General features: G+C 52.2%; 1 protein-coding gene across 1 annotated transcript in view; it reads right to left on the bottom strand.

The window, feature by feature from the left end:
* Nucleotides 1–13,034, bottom strand: part of Camta1 (calmodulin binding transcription activator 1) — a 764,822-nt gene that overhangs the window by 49,351 nt on the left and 702,437 nt on the right. The gene's annotated exons all lie outside the window — the stretch shown is intronic.

Genomic DNA, 13,034 nt, shown 5'->3' with positions numbered 1-13,034 from the left:
ACGCCCCCGCCGCGCCGGCCCCGCCCCCGCCGCGCGCCCCCGCCGGCCGCCGCCCTCACCCCGCACGCGCCCGGCCGCCTCACCCCGCCGCACGCACTCACTCGGACTCGGGAGCACGGCTACCGCTCGGTCAGGCTCGCGCCGAGCCGCTCTCTCCTGCTCGTCCGCCCCGCCCGGCCCCGCCCGACCCGGCCCTGAGCCCGCTGAACTCCACACGCCGCAGCTGGAACGACTTGCAGGGCTCCGGGTACCGCCGTCTCCCCGCCACAGCCCGAGTGCGACGCCCCGACCAATGGCGGGGCGCGGCGGTGAGCTCACCGGGCTTGGCTCCGCCCCCTTGGCCGCGCGGGCCAGTAGGGGGGCACGACGTCACCCGGAGCCGGGCAGAGGCAGGTGTGGGGCGCGGAGCCGCTCCGCGCGGGGACTGCGCCGGAACTGCGCCCGAGCCGCGCGGCGCCGCGCTGGACGGCGGCGTGCCGGGCCGGGCCCAGTGGGTGCGGGCGGAGCGCGGCGCCGGCGGGAGGGAGGGGGTCCTGCCGCCCCTTGAGACGCCGCCCCGGCGACCCCGCGCCTAGCTCACTCGCCCGCCCGCTCACCTACATAAAGGAAAGCCCGCTAGGGGAGTGGCTCGAGGGCAGGGGCGACTTCCCCGCCCGACGGCCGCAGAGCCTTCTAGGGAGACGTCCTGGAGCCCTTCGAGGGACTCGCTCGGGCCGCGGACGGCCTGACCAGCCGGCTCTCAGCGCCGGCGCCGTCGGGTCCGCGCTGGAGCCCTGCGCCCAGGGGCCCCGCATACCCGGGCTCGGGCTGCTTGCGCGGCCCCGGCGCGCCCTGCGGCGGCGGCGTCTGCAATGCAGCCGCGGGAGGAGCCGGCGCTGCGCAGCGAGCCAGGAGCGCTGAGAGCTGCGCGGGAAGGAGGGAGCGCGGGGCGCCACGGCCGGAGGAGCCTGCGCAGCTCCCCGGAGGTGGCACGGGCCTCTGCACTGACCGGGATGCCTAGGGACCTGGGAGTTGACCCGGGGAGGAGGGCAAGGACGGATCAGCAGCGGCAGTGACCTGCGGCCCCGGGGGAGTTCGGGAGCGTCCAAGGCTCCCTAACATCGGTATCTAAAAGTTCTAGCACCGGCTGTGCTCAGTTGGACACTTCTGCATGGGCTTCTCTTGCCTTCTGCCACTAGCCCAAGTCACACCTCTCTATCAAGGCTCATTGTCTCCCCTCAGCTCTCAGGCGTCCCAAGTGGACACGGACACCGGTTCTTCCCCTAATAACATTTGTATCCTACCGGTATTAAGTCATCACTTACGATCTTGTATGTAGAAAATGCTTGACATATACAGACTGCGATGAGAACATCTTAGCCCCCCCGCCCACTCCCCACCCCCTCCTTCATAATGTCAATTGTCTTTAAAAATAAATTTGTCTCCTTTCTGACATCGGGTTTTAAAGCACTAGTCTAAAAGATGAGAACCCGGTCTCTTGATCCTACCCAGACACACCCAGGAAAACGACCACAAAATTTTGCACAGCACTTAAGCCTGTACAACCAATAATGAAACGTCATTTAGAGGCCAAGTGAAGGACATTCTGTGCCCACGCCTCAGAGCCCGGAAGCATGCAGGTCTGTCTGGTCTCTCTTGGGGGCTGGCCACCAGCTCTGAACAGGTCAGCTCTAAACAGGTCCTGCCTGTCCTCCCATTACCACACAGGACCCCGTCAGGTTCCCAGTTCTGCTTCTCAACTCCTCCATGAAGGCCTGATTTCAAACCTGACCACCCTCTGTGGTCTTCCCTGACTCTCAGGAGAATTGAACCAGAAATTCTGTTAGTACAGCATACCATACAGGATCAGTTTATTTCTAGGAGAGGCAGTAAAAGGGTAGTAGTCAAGGACATTTCAACTTTGGAGACAAACTGCCCAGATTCAAAGCCAGATTTGGCCACTTGCTACCTGTGTGCTCCTCTGCCCGAACCTTTATATCTATGGGGTAAGAAATTAAATCAATAGATATATGGTGCTTGTAACAGTGCCTGCACTGGGTAAAAGTTCTGTATTGTTATTGTCTTTACTAAGTCAGGATACCTTAGGGTTGTGGGTAGGGAAAAGGCTTGAGTATGGTATGGCTTCTGGATTTCTAATTCTTGACCTAAGCACTGGTTTTAGTTTGTAGAAACTCACTGATCTGCACCCTTGGTAAGTGCACTTTCCATTTGTATCTCATGCATTCATAAGTTTCCTAAATAAAAGTTAGTTATTAGCTAAGAACAAGATAGCCCTAAGGTCCTTAAGAAAAACAGTCTCATTCATGCTGGTACCTGCTCAATGCATGCTGGAAACACTATGTGTTCAGCTGATAGCTGTTGGATTGCTCTCGATGATTGTCAGCAACAAAGACCAAAGGGGAGAACAAGGGGCAGGGGGCCTTTATATTTTAGAGTGCAGGGATGATGATGCAGATCCAATCTGGACCAGCAAAAGAAAGGAATCTCCAATCTCTTCTGTCTCTCACATGGGAAAGTGTGCCTGGGTAAAATATGGCTGGGGCAGATTTCGGCCCTGGGTACCCCAGCTGTCTGAGGAGAACCTCAGGGAACCCATGACCTCACTCTTCTTCCAGCAGTCCCACGTCCACTTGCCTGATTTACTTCCTGGAAGGCCTGCCACTCTTGAGTCCCCACTGCACCTCAGAGGCCAACGCTCTCCTTGACCTGTGCACAGAAATTTGGGCGAGCTGGATGCTTCCAAAGCCAGCTCAAGATCTGATGGCATGCTAGAACCAAATGCCCGTGGGTGGTTGTTCCTTGTGGATATTTGTGTTCTTCTCTTCTAAGCTAGAAAATGAAAGGGTAAGGCATGCCTATGACTCAAGCCAATTATTACACTGAATTTTTATGGACTTTGTAGTGTACCTGGGTGATATTCTTAAATAGAGAAAAAGAAAACTTGACCAGTTAGGAGTCCACTTGGCAGAACCCAGACAAGTATGGGTTTTGCCCCTGAAGGAGATAACAGTGTGTTGTTAGCTCAGCTCTGACCTCTGCTGAGGGGGTCATGATGAGCACCCTATGAAGTGGGTCCTGTTGTAGAGGAGGAAGGGAACTATGGTTTGCCAGATGTCTTTTACCTGCCTGCTGCTGCACTGACCATTCACACCCACTGCTGCTCATCCTACAAGTAGGACGTTGTAGAGAGGATAAGACAAAATTTCAGAAGTCAAATAACTCGCCCCAAACTACACAACTGGTAAGCATCAGACCTGGATTTCAAGTGCTCATTCTACTCACCAAGAAACACCTAAAAACTCTCATCATTTAGATACCATTTGTTTAGGAGAACAGTCTTGAAATATCTACAAAGGCGTTTTCTTACAATGATGATTTAAAGTTTGAGATGCATAACAAAGTCCAAATCAGCAGATTTCATTTAGTACACTACAAGGAAATAAATTATCATTAATATTTCTGGTTGTCAGTCTTGGGGATGAGATATACTTTCCATCCACTAAGTGACCATAAACAAAAAAGATGGACAATAGCAAGAGTTGTGAAGAATGGGGAGAAAATGGGACCATCAAACACCGCTAGTGGGAATGTTATTTGCACCGGCCTAAACCTTCTGAAGTTAGATGAGAACATGTGATTTTCTTGCAGCATTACAGATAGAAGCTCGAGGAGCCAATGGTCTGGCCACCACATTGTATTCCCCAGCCCTGGCAACTATGAAAGTTTGTTTATGTCTAGAGGTGGCCTCTATCAGCCCAGGTCCTCTGAGTGACCATGATGAGTAGAGCCTTCCCTGCCCATTGGTATTGGACTTGAAGCATGAATGAGAAATAAACCCCTGAGATTGACTTGTTTGTTATTGCAGCACAGTCTAACCCCTCCTGACTGATAAGAAATCAAATATGTTTCTACATATATCAACTTCCAATAAGAGAAAAAGTAAACAGGATTCTGCTCAAATGAAGTGACAATTTAAAAATAAGTGCAAGATGCATACTCAGTGTATCTTTCAAGCACTAAGAAATAACATTTTTAAAAACCACAGGTAAGGGCGACAAGGTAATACAATGGAAAACCAATGGTCCTTTGGGCTGACAGCATGCTAGAACTAATATCCCCATGCTAAAGAATGAAACCGGACCCCTCCCTCACACCATATACACAGTTAAAGTGGAACCAATGTCTAAATATAAGAGCTAAAACTACAAAACTCTTGGGAAACAAACTTGGCAGTAAATCTTCATGACCTTGGATTTGGCATTGGTTTTTTAAAAAAATAGGATACCAATAACAGCTACCAAAATAAATAAATAAATAAATAAGTTGGACTTCATCAAAATTAGAAACTTTGTGCTTCAAAGAATATGATCAAGAAATGAAACAATTCACTAGAAGAGAGAAAATCTTTTCAAACTGCACTTGTGATAATAAACTTGCAAATATAAAGAACATACTCAATTTTTTAAATGAGCAAAGAATCTGAATAGACATTTCTCCAAAGAAGATATGTAAATAACCAATAAAATCACTGCGGATGCAAATCAAAACCATGATGGAAAAAAGAATGAGAGAGCACTTTTCCTACCAAGTGACTATAAACAAAACATGAATAATGACAAGAATCATCAAGGATGTGCAGAAGGTAGAACCCTCAAACAGTGAGGGTGGGAATGTAGCCACTTTGGAAACCAGTCTGGCGCTCCTTGGAAGGTGAACTGTAGAGTTATCACACAACCCTGTAATTCCACTCCTAGACACAGGAAAAGAAAACAGCTCTTCGTACATCTGTTGGGCAATAAGCAGAGATGAGGTGCGAACGCAGGCTGCGACACAGATAAACCCAGAAAGCATCACGCTGAGTGAGAGAAGCCAGCCGCAAGACACACACCGTATGTATGATTCTCTTTACAGGACATTTCCAGAACAGGCACATTATCAAGATAATAAGTAGATGAAGAGTTGCCTAAGGTGGAAGGGAGAGAGGACTTGGGGAGGAATGGGGAGTGACTGTTGATAGATATGGGGATTTCTTTTGGAGAGGGATGAAAAACATTCTGAAATTAATTTGTGGCCTTTAATCCCAGCAACTCAGGAGGCTGAGGAGGAGGATGCCAAGTTCAAGACAAGCCTCAGCGTCTCAAAATAAAATAATAAAACGAGCTGGGGGTATAGCTCAGTGATAGAGCATCCCTGGGTTGAATCATCATCCCAAAAATAAATAAGATGAATAAAGTTAGTTTGTGGTGATGAATGCAAAACCTGTGAATATACTAAGAACACTTTCAATTGGTAAATTGTATAGTAGGTTAATTGTATCTCAATAAAGCTGTAAAAACTCAGAAAGGGGGTGGCGGGAGGGAGGTGGGGAGAAGAGAGAGAAAATGAAGACTCCCAGGGAAGAGGCCAAAAGATGGGTGGTTTCTTGGTGGTTTTTTTTTTTTTTTTTTGGTACCAGGGATTAAACTCAGGGGCATTTGACCACTGAGCCACATCTCCAGCCCTATTTTTGTACTTTATTTAGAGACAGGGTCTCAATGAGCTGCTTAGCACCTCGCCGTTGTAGATGCTGGCTTTGAACTTGAGATTATCCTGTCTCAGCCTCCAGAGGCACTGGGATTACAGGCGTGTGCCACGGCGCCCACCTAAGATGGGTGGTTTCTAATGGTGCAAAAAGCCGGGTGGGTCCGTCAGTTCCTGCTTGCCATGATTCCTCCTGGGTGACCAGGGATCCTGGAGAACACGGTCCTGAACTTGGGGGGTCTTCTTCAGGATCACAGTGGCTGTGACCTTTGCAGGGAGCCTCACATACCTCCATCTGGGCCGCCTGGTCGGGGCCTCTGGGCTGTCCAGAGGTAAGGGGGGAAGGTCCTGGCCTGGCTCCACAGTCTGGGCTTTTTTTTTTTCCCACTGCCACCCTAACTACCTGCCTCAGTTTCCTCATCTGTCAGGTGAGGCTGGACTAGAGTCGCAACATAATTCTTTTTAAAAATCCCATTTCATCCAAATCACTGTTACTGCTGAAAAGACGGGTTGAAGGCTATGTAGTCACAGTGCATGTCCAGCCTGACCTGGACCAGCAAGTGCCCCTGTGCCTCGGCTGCAGGGACTCTGGATTCCGAGTGAGTTCCACCAACGCACAGTACCCAGAAAACTAGCACTTTCTTGTTGATTTGAGCCCTTCAGCTTTGGGGTGCAGGGGGTGGTGGGGAGGGAGGTGTTGCTGCCAGGTCATGCCATGGTTAATATCAGCCTCATAAGGCCATCAGCTTTATCTGAGGGCAGGAAGAGAGACCCTGCCACTGGCCCTAGAACATGCAGATTTCTCTCTGGGGACATAAAGCAGAAAGAAAATCCACAGGAGCTGGGTGGGGCCACCTTCAACTCATCCTCAGTGGCTAATACAGGCCTGCTCATTCCCCCAAACCCCTCAGAACCTCAGTATTACACATGTCACTCAGGAGCCATCAGGAGAGGACCCAGGCCCAGGGTCTTTAGCACACAGTTTAATTGATGGGGCACCTTCAGGCCGGCCCACCCCATTGGACTCCTGCAAACTCCTTCTTAGCTGGAATCCCTCACTTCCCTGCGTCTCTTCAGTGGCAAGGGCTCGCAGGCAGAGCTGTGCCGAACTCAGGCTTCACAGGCCCTCCCCTCTGGATTCTCGTTCAAGGCCACGCTTGCCAAATCAGGAACTAATGCCCCTCCGTCCTGGAGCTCAGCAAGGCCCAGTTTTGATGTCTGAGAACACCACAGATCCTGTGGTGCTGCAGCTGGCCTTTCCACGAGGTAGGAAACCCCAGCTGAGCCTCTGAAGAGGGCAAGAGCTTCCTACAGCCTGGTGGGGGGTGGGGGGGTGTCACAGCCAAGAAGGGACATTTCACTCAGAACAGCACACTCAAAAACTGTAAGTTACAGCTGTTGTAGTGTCTTACTAAGTAGGTGCCGTTATCTATTTAGCATGGAGATCTGATTAGGGAGAAGCAACAATGGAGTCAAAACACCTGACACTTATGGTGAGACCCACTTTGAGATCACCATCCTTTAGCCACCGTCAAATGACAGTGGGAAGAGCCGGACAGTTCCCTAGCAGGGAAGCAAGTATGACTTTAGATTGATAAAGTCCCAGGGGAGCCAGGGGAGGAGTTTTGCAAAAGGAAAAAGAGTTGTGTGATGGGCAGGAAGGCCTGGTTATGTACTCACGCAGTGCCAACTGCCGGGCGAGCACCCGGGGAGGAAGGGCGCTGACAACTTGAGTTCAGGGAGCACAGCAGACACCCTGGGTGCTAAATGCCATTCCTGAGAAAATAAAAAAATGTGGCCAGGGAAAAGCACAGGTACTTACACACTCCTGTGCCTCCCACCCCAGCCCCCTCTTTTCTGGGACCCTGGTTACTTCTTCACAGTGGTCCCTTTTGGTGCAGCCACACCCCAGGGGCCAGCAGCTCACTGCCTCTGGGTATAGTGAAGTGGGGTCAGACCCTTGCTTGGCTCTGCTGGCCCTGGGCCAGAGAAGCACTGTCCCTTTCCCAAAGAGGAACCCCCTGGATTGCTCTATGTCTCCAGAGTTGGAACAGGAAAGGCAGCCCTGCCCAGTAATCCCCCTGGTTTTAACTCACATGTAAGTGTCCTGGAATAAGCCCAGGGCCTTTCACCAAGTATCCAATAAGCCCCCGCATGCTTCCTAACTGGGAATAAAAAAAGGCAAGTGCCAGGGGAGGAACCATGTCCTTGGATGCGATGGGAGGCCTTGGAGTATCAAAGCTCCCTCGCCACCTCCTGCCTCTGCTCAGAGCTTGCTCTCTCCTGCTGCTTCCCAAGCGAGTGAGGGGTATAAGTGTGTCAATTGACAGGTGTGGCGGGGGCACACACCTGTAATCCAGCTGCTCAGGAGGTTGAGGCAGGAGGAACACAAGTTCAAGGCCAGCCTCAGCAATTTGGTGAGACCCTGTGTCAAAAAATAAAAAGAGCTGGGGATGTAGCTCAGTGGTAAAGCATGGGTTCAATTCCTAATACCAACAAAACAAAACAAAGCATCAATCATTTCCAAGTTCTGGGTTTGGGGACTTCAAATGCACCAGATCCAAACTTATGCATGGGGCTCTGTTTGCAGTATTTCTAGGCTGCCCACAGCACCTCCACACAGCCGCATACCCACTTCCACCGGCTCTGGCTGCCAGGTGACCCAGGCTAGACCTTCCAGTAAACAGGAAACAGCACCAAGCATATAAAGTAGGAGCATCGATGCAGTTTTTGTGCCTGAAGAATCACACTCAACTGTCACCATCGTAGAAGATGGGTGAATGCTGCATCTGTCTTCCCTCTTCCTGAACTGTGAGTTTAGGAGTAGCAAGCCTCCCTCCCTGTCTACACCCAGCTGGTCACCACTCATAAGGTCCCATTAGCACTGGGGGAAGGAAGAGAAGCACCGGCCACGGAGAAGGGGATGCTGGTTCTGGGCTCCCAGGTCCCCAGCTCCCAAGAGGGCGGGGCAGGAGGAAGCTGCTCTCAAGCCTTTGCAGCTAACGGAGCCCCTGGGAGGGAGCACTAGGGACAAGAGCGCTGCTCCCACCAGGGCTGCCGCCTACAAAATGGAGGCAGGATGCAGGTCCATTTCCAGAGCATCGAGGTCACAGCACAGAGGAGTGATTTAGAGAAGTGACTAAAATAATACATTAGAATAATCACCTGAGCTGCCAAGGCTCCTGGAATCGCTCATTTCAGTTCATATCGAGGTGGATTGATCTGCAATCCCCATGTGGGAAAATGTGAGCTGTGCACAATATTCTCGATGGTAGACAAAGTAGGAGCCACCCAAACCATGTATCACAAGAAAACATGTCACCAAAGAACCACTGAAAGCTAGACAAGAGCTTTGTAAGGGCAATGCTTTAAAAACGATGATGTCTTGAACACCAAAAAGAATCTGGTCCCTGAGACAAGGAATAGGAGGGGCAGGTGGGGGCAGAGGGTAAGGGCCTCCTGTGCAGGAACCGATTTAACCTTGCCCACAGAGAGGTCCAGCCTTTCTCCTCCCCTCCTGGGAAGTGATCTTGGTTTGCCTGGAGGTCCTGGGTCACAGGACAGTCGAACAATATAATTTAGGGTAGGAGATGGCCACACTGGGTGTTTTAGGGTAGTGGTTGGCCATGACAGGAAGACCAATATCATGATGTAGAGTGGGGGGCTCTGGGTCAGCTGACTCTGGGGTTGCCTTAGCCATTAGGAGCCTGCACAATGGAACCTCACTGACACACCTAGTTGGGAATTGTCTCACATCAATGTCAGGACAGCAGTGCTATTTACCACTCCCCAGGCAGAGGACAATGGCAGCTCCTATTTGGCACCCTAGGGGACTCTGCCCAGTGCAATCCTCCTTTGGCTGGTTTTAACCTGTGCCCTCCTGATGCCATCTACTGTGAGTCTAGCAACTTTCAAGAGTGTTCTGAGTCCTCCCAGTGGATTGTCAAGTGGGGGTCCTGGGACCCTGAACTGGCAGTGGTATCCGAGGCAGGGCAGGCTTGTGTGGACAGTGACCGCACAGTGGGCTACTCTCGCACAACCTCTCTACAAGCGAAGAGTGCGCTTAGGAACAGACAGTACAGCTGTCACATGGGGTCACCCCTTGTGACATGTGCTCCCCTTCTGAAGGGTGGAGGACCCTCTGCTCCTCCCCCAATGCTCAGAATCCGCTAGTGGAGTGCTCTGCACACTGCCCGAGTTGTCCTGTTTGCCTCCTGTCCTGAGCCATGAGCTGCTTGGGGGGGGGGGGGGCATGCCTGGTGGATGGGGACTCGGGTTTGGGCACGGTCATGTGTTAGAAGTCTGCCCTAGTGTGGCAATGTTGAGGTGGTGGGACCTTAAGAGGTGGGGCTGGTGGGAAGTCACTGGGGACACTGCTCTTGGGAGAAATTCACGCAGATCTCATGGGTCCCCGAGTTAGTTCTCACAAGAGGGTTGTTGTCATAGCAAGCTACCCCTCTACTCTAGCTTCCTATCTGGTGAGGTGGTCTCTCCCTCCTAATAATGCTCCAGTATTGTGATGCCATCTGCCCTCACCAGAGCCTGAGCCAAAGCTAGTGCCATGTCCTTGAACCCCCAGAACTTATAAGCTAAATAAGTCATTTTTCTTTATAAAGCACCCAAATTATGGGTAATTTGTTATAGTAACAAAAAATGGTCTGACATAGTGAGCCAAAGTCTCAGTTCCTGCAGAGTGGCTCTCGGGTGGTTGGAGCTCTGGAGGTCAGTGGATGATAGGTGGGTGGACAGACTGCCAAGCCTGATTATACCATGATGGTATTTGACCCGGTTTCGGGGAGAGGTATCTGCCTAAGAACAACTTCCTGAGTCCACAGGAGGCCAAGGAGGTGGGTGTTGAGACCTCAACAGGATCATGAATATGAAGCTCTGGCCATGGGACCTGGCTGGTTGTTGTCAGTGTCACTGTCCTGCCAGTGTGTTTCCATGCCACAGGATTCCCTGGGGAAGGATGGGGATGGGGAGACTTCCATGGCCACTGACTCTTCTACCCACCGAGTCCCTCACTCATTCATGCACTACCCAGGCTGAAGGGGAACTAGCCAGGCAGTGGGGGATCACAGAGGCTCACAAAGCCCAACTTCATGCCCCCCGGATGGCAAGTCACCATGCAGTGACCCACCAGGGGCCTGGCAGAGAAGTCTCCTTCTTATTGACACCCAGGTTTGAATGTCTCAGGTTAGAGACTGCTTTTCCCTTCCTTCTCCCGCTGCAGTGAGCAGGAGGGAGGCTTCTCTGTCCTCATAGGGGCAGGTGGGGGGGGGGGTGCCTAAGAGCTCTGAAGGCAGCCTGAGGGCATGTTCAATAAAGAACACAGCAAGCTTTGCATTTTTTGGTGGTGGTGGAGGGCAGGGATTGAACTCAGGGGCACTCAACCACTGAGCCACACCCCCAGCCCTGTTTTGTATTTTATTAGAGACAGGGTCTCACTGAGTTGCTTAGTGCCTCACCATTGCTAAGGCTGGCTTTGAATTCGCGATCCTCCTGCCTCGGCCTCCTGAGCTGCTGGGATTACAGGTGTGCACCACTGTGTCCGGCAAGCTTTGCGTTCTTTTCTTGAGTCACTTGCCTGAAGCATCCAGTGAGAGGGAGACCAGAAAGGGGCAGTGGTGCCTGATCAGTTCTAGACCCCATCCTCAGACGGCTGACATCAGGGAGGACGTCAGACTGATGCTGAAGTCATTTAGCAGAGAGGACAGTGGTCTCAAAGACACCACTGGGTTGATCATGCCTCCATCTATCCATCTATTTGTCTATCCATCTATCCATCCATCAGCCCATCCCTTGAAGAAATGTTGATTGAGAAGCTACTACATTTCTGGCCTCACTCTGACAGACATTGGGGCACAAAGATTATTAAGAGAAAGGTCCCTGGTTTTTGGACTCTTTCTCACCCCTGTCCATTTGTTCCACATCCAGAGACCCATTTAATGCAATGCCACCCCTAGGCACACACTTCAGACACCCCTCTCCTGCCCACAGGCTTCTCTGAGCCCTTCTTCTCTTCTTGTACCCACTTGCCGTTGACTTTTCTCATGGTTGTTCCAAAGGCCCCTTAAGCTTAGCCCAACTCATGACCGGTCCTCATCCAAGGTAAATGACACCAGGCCCCCACAGCTGATCCATCCAGGAGTCCTACCGATGCCACCTTTTTGTCCCTCAACTCGTTCTTCTTCCCAGAACTGCCAAGTCTACCATGGCCTTGAGCCTGGACAAGTTCATTGTCCAGACTCGCCTGTCCAGTCTGCTCTCCAAGCCCATGTCTCAAAAAGCAAGCTGGGGCACGTCACTGCCTCTCAAACCCTCAATGGCCTCCCTCTCCGAAAGCTACCACTCCAGGGCCTCCTGCCCAGCCCTGCACGCGAGTGCCCCTCCTGCCTCCTCCAGCCTGGCCACCGCTCCCCACCACCTCACGGCCTCCAGACCCCCTCCCAACACAGAGCCCTGCGCGTGCTGTTCCCTCAGCCTGGAATGTCCCTGCCATCCCTGTTTCCATGGAGTCAACTTCTGCTCTTCCTTCAGATCTCAGTTCAAGGGTCATTTCTTCAAGAAAACCCTCCGAGACCTCCTGGGAAGACCCCTGGGCAAAGCTCTCCAAGTGCTGTTTGTGCACAAGCCTGCGCTCAGGTGTGATTTCTCCTCCACGGGTCGGTAAAGCCCAGGGAGCACGGGCCTCCTGTCCTCAAAGGGTTCTGATTCCTGGCACTTGGCGCAGCACCTGGCACCTCATGGGAACTCCCTCCATTAACAGCTAATGGAGGATCTTACAGTGTGATGGGAAGGCAGAGAAGAAGGCACCCTTCATGGGGCAGCGGGCGCTGTGGGGTGCAGCGTCACCGCGTGCCTCCGGCTGTGAAGCAGCACCACTGGAACAGGGAGAAGGCAGGGGAGCCCATGGCGCAGGGGCCAGGCAGCCGCAGCCGGGGTAGGACCACCATGCAGGATGCTCTGGGTCCAGGTGACCTCACCTGCAGCACGGGGACCTCCAGTTGTTGGACTTGTTGGACATCTGAGTGTGTCCTTGCACATCAGTGCTTTACAGATGGGACCAGGCGGGTGGCAAGCACTGGCAGAAGCCAGCTATGACCCCTGGTGGGCAACTCTGTGCCAGGAGGTGGGCTTTCCTGAAAGAGGCCATCACTGTGGTTCAGAGGGCCCCCAGCTCTCCCAGGTGCCTTAAGACCAGGATGTCACCAGCTCTCCAGAACACTGCCAACTTAGGAGAGGGGCTGGGGATTCTTTGCTCAGATCCCAGAATATCTCAGGCTTTGGTATGAGAAGAGACCCTGAGGTCTCTTTGGGGACTTCCCCATTTGCTGGTGTGAGAACCAAGCCCTCTGGGCACAGGGCTTGGAGAGTGTGGTGGGGCCAGGTCACTGCTCCCTCTTCCTTAATGGTAGGAATGCTGGGAAAGAGCATCTGCTCAATCAACCGGGTCATGGGAGGCGAAGCATATTATCCCTGCAAAGAAACTGCAACCTGTCACTCAGCCCCAG

This window comes from Marmota flaviventris, chromosome 10, assembly GCF_047511675.1.
Source record: "Marmota flaviventris isolate mMarFla1 chromosome 10, mMarFla1.hap1, whole genome shotgun sequence".
In the NCBI taxonomy this organism is placed as follows: Eukaryota; Metazoa; Chordata; class Mammalia; order Rodentia; family Sciuridae; genus Marmota; species Marmota flaviventris.
This window is presented reverse-complemented; position numbering and strand designations above follow the sequence as displayed.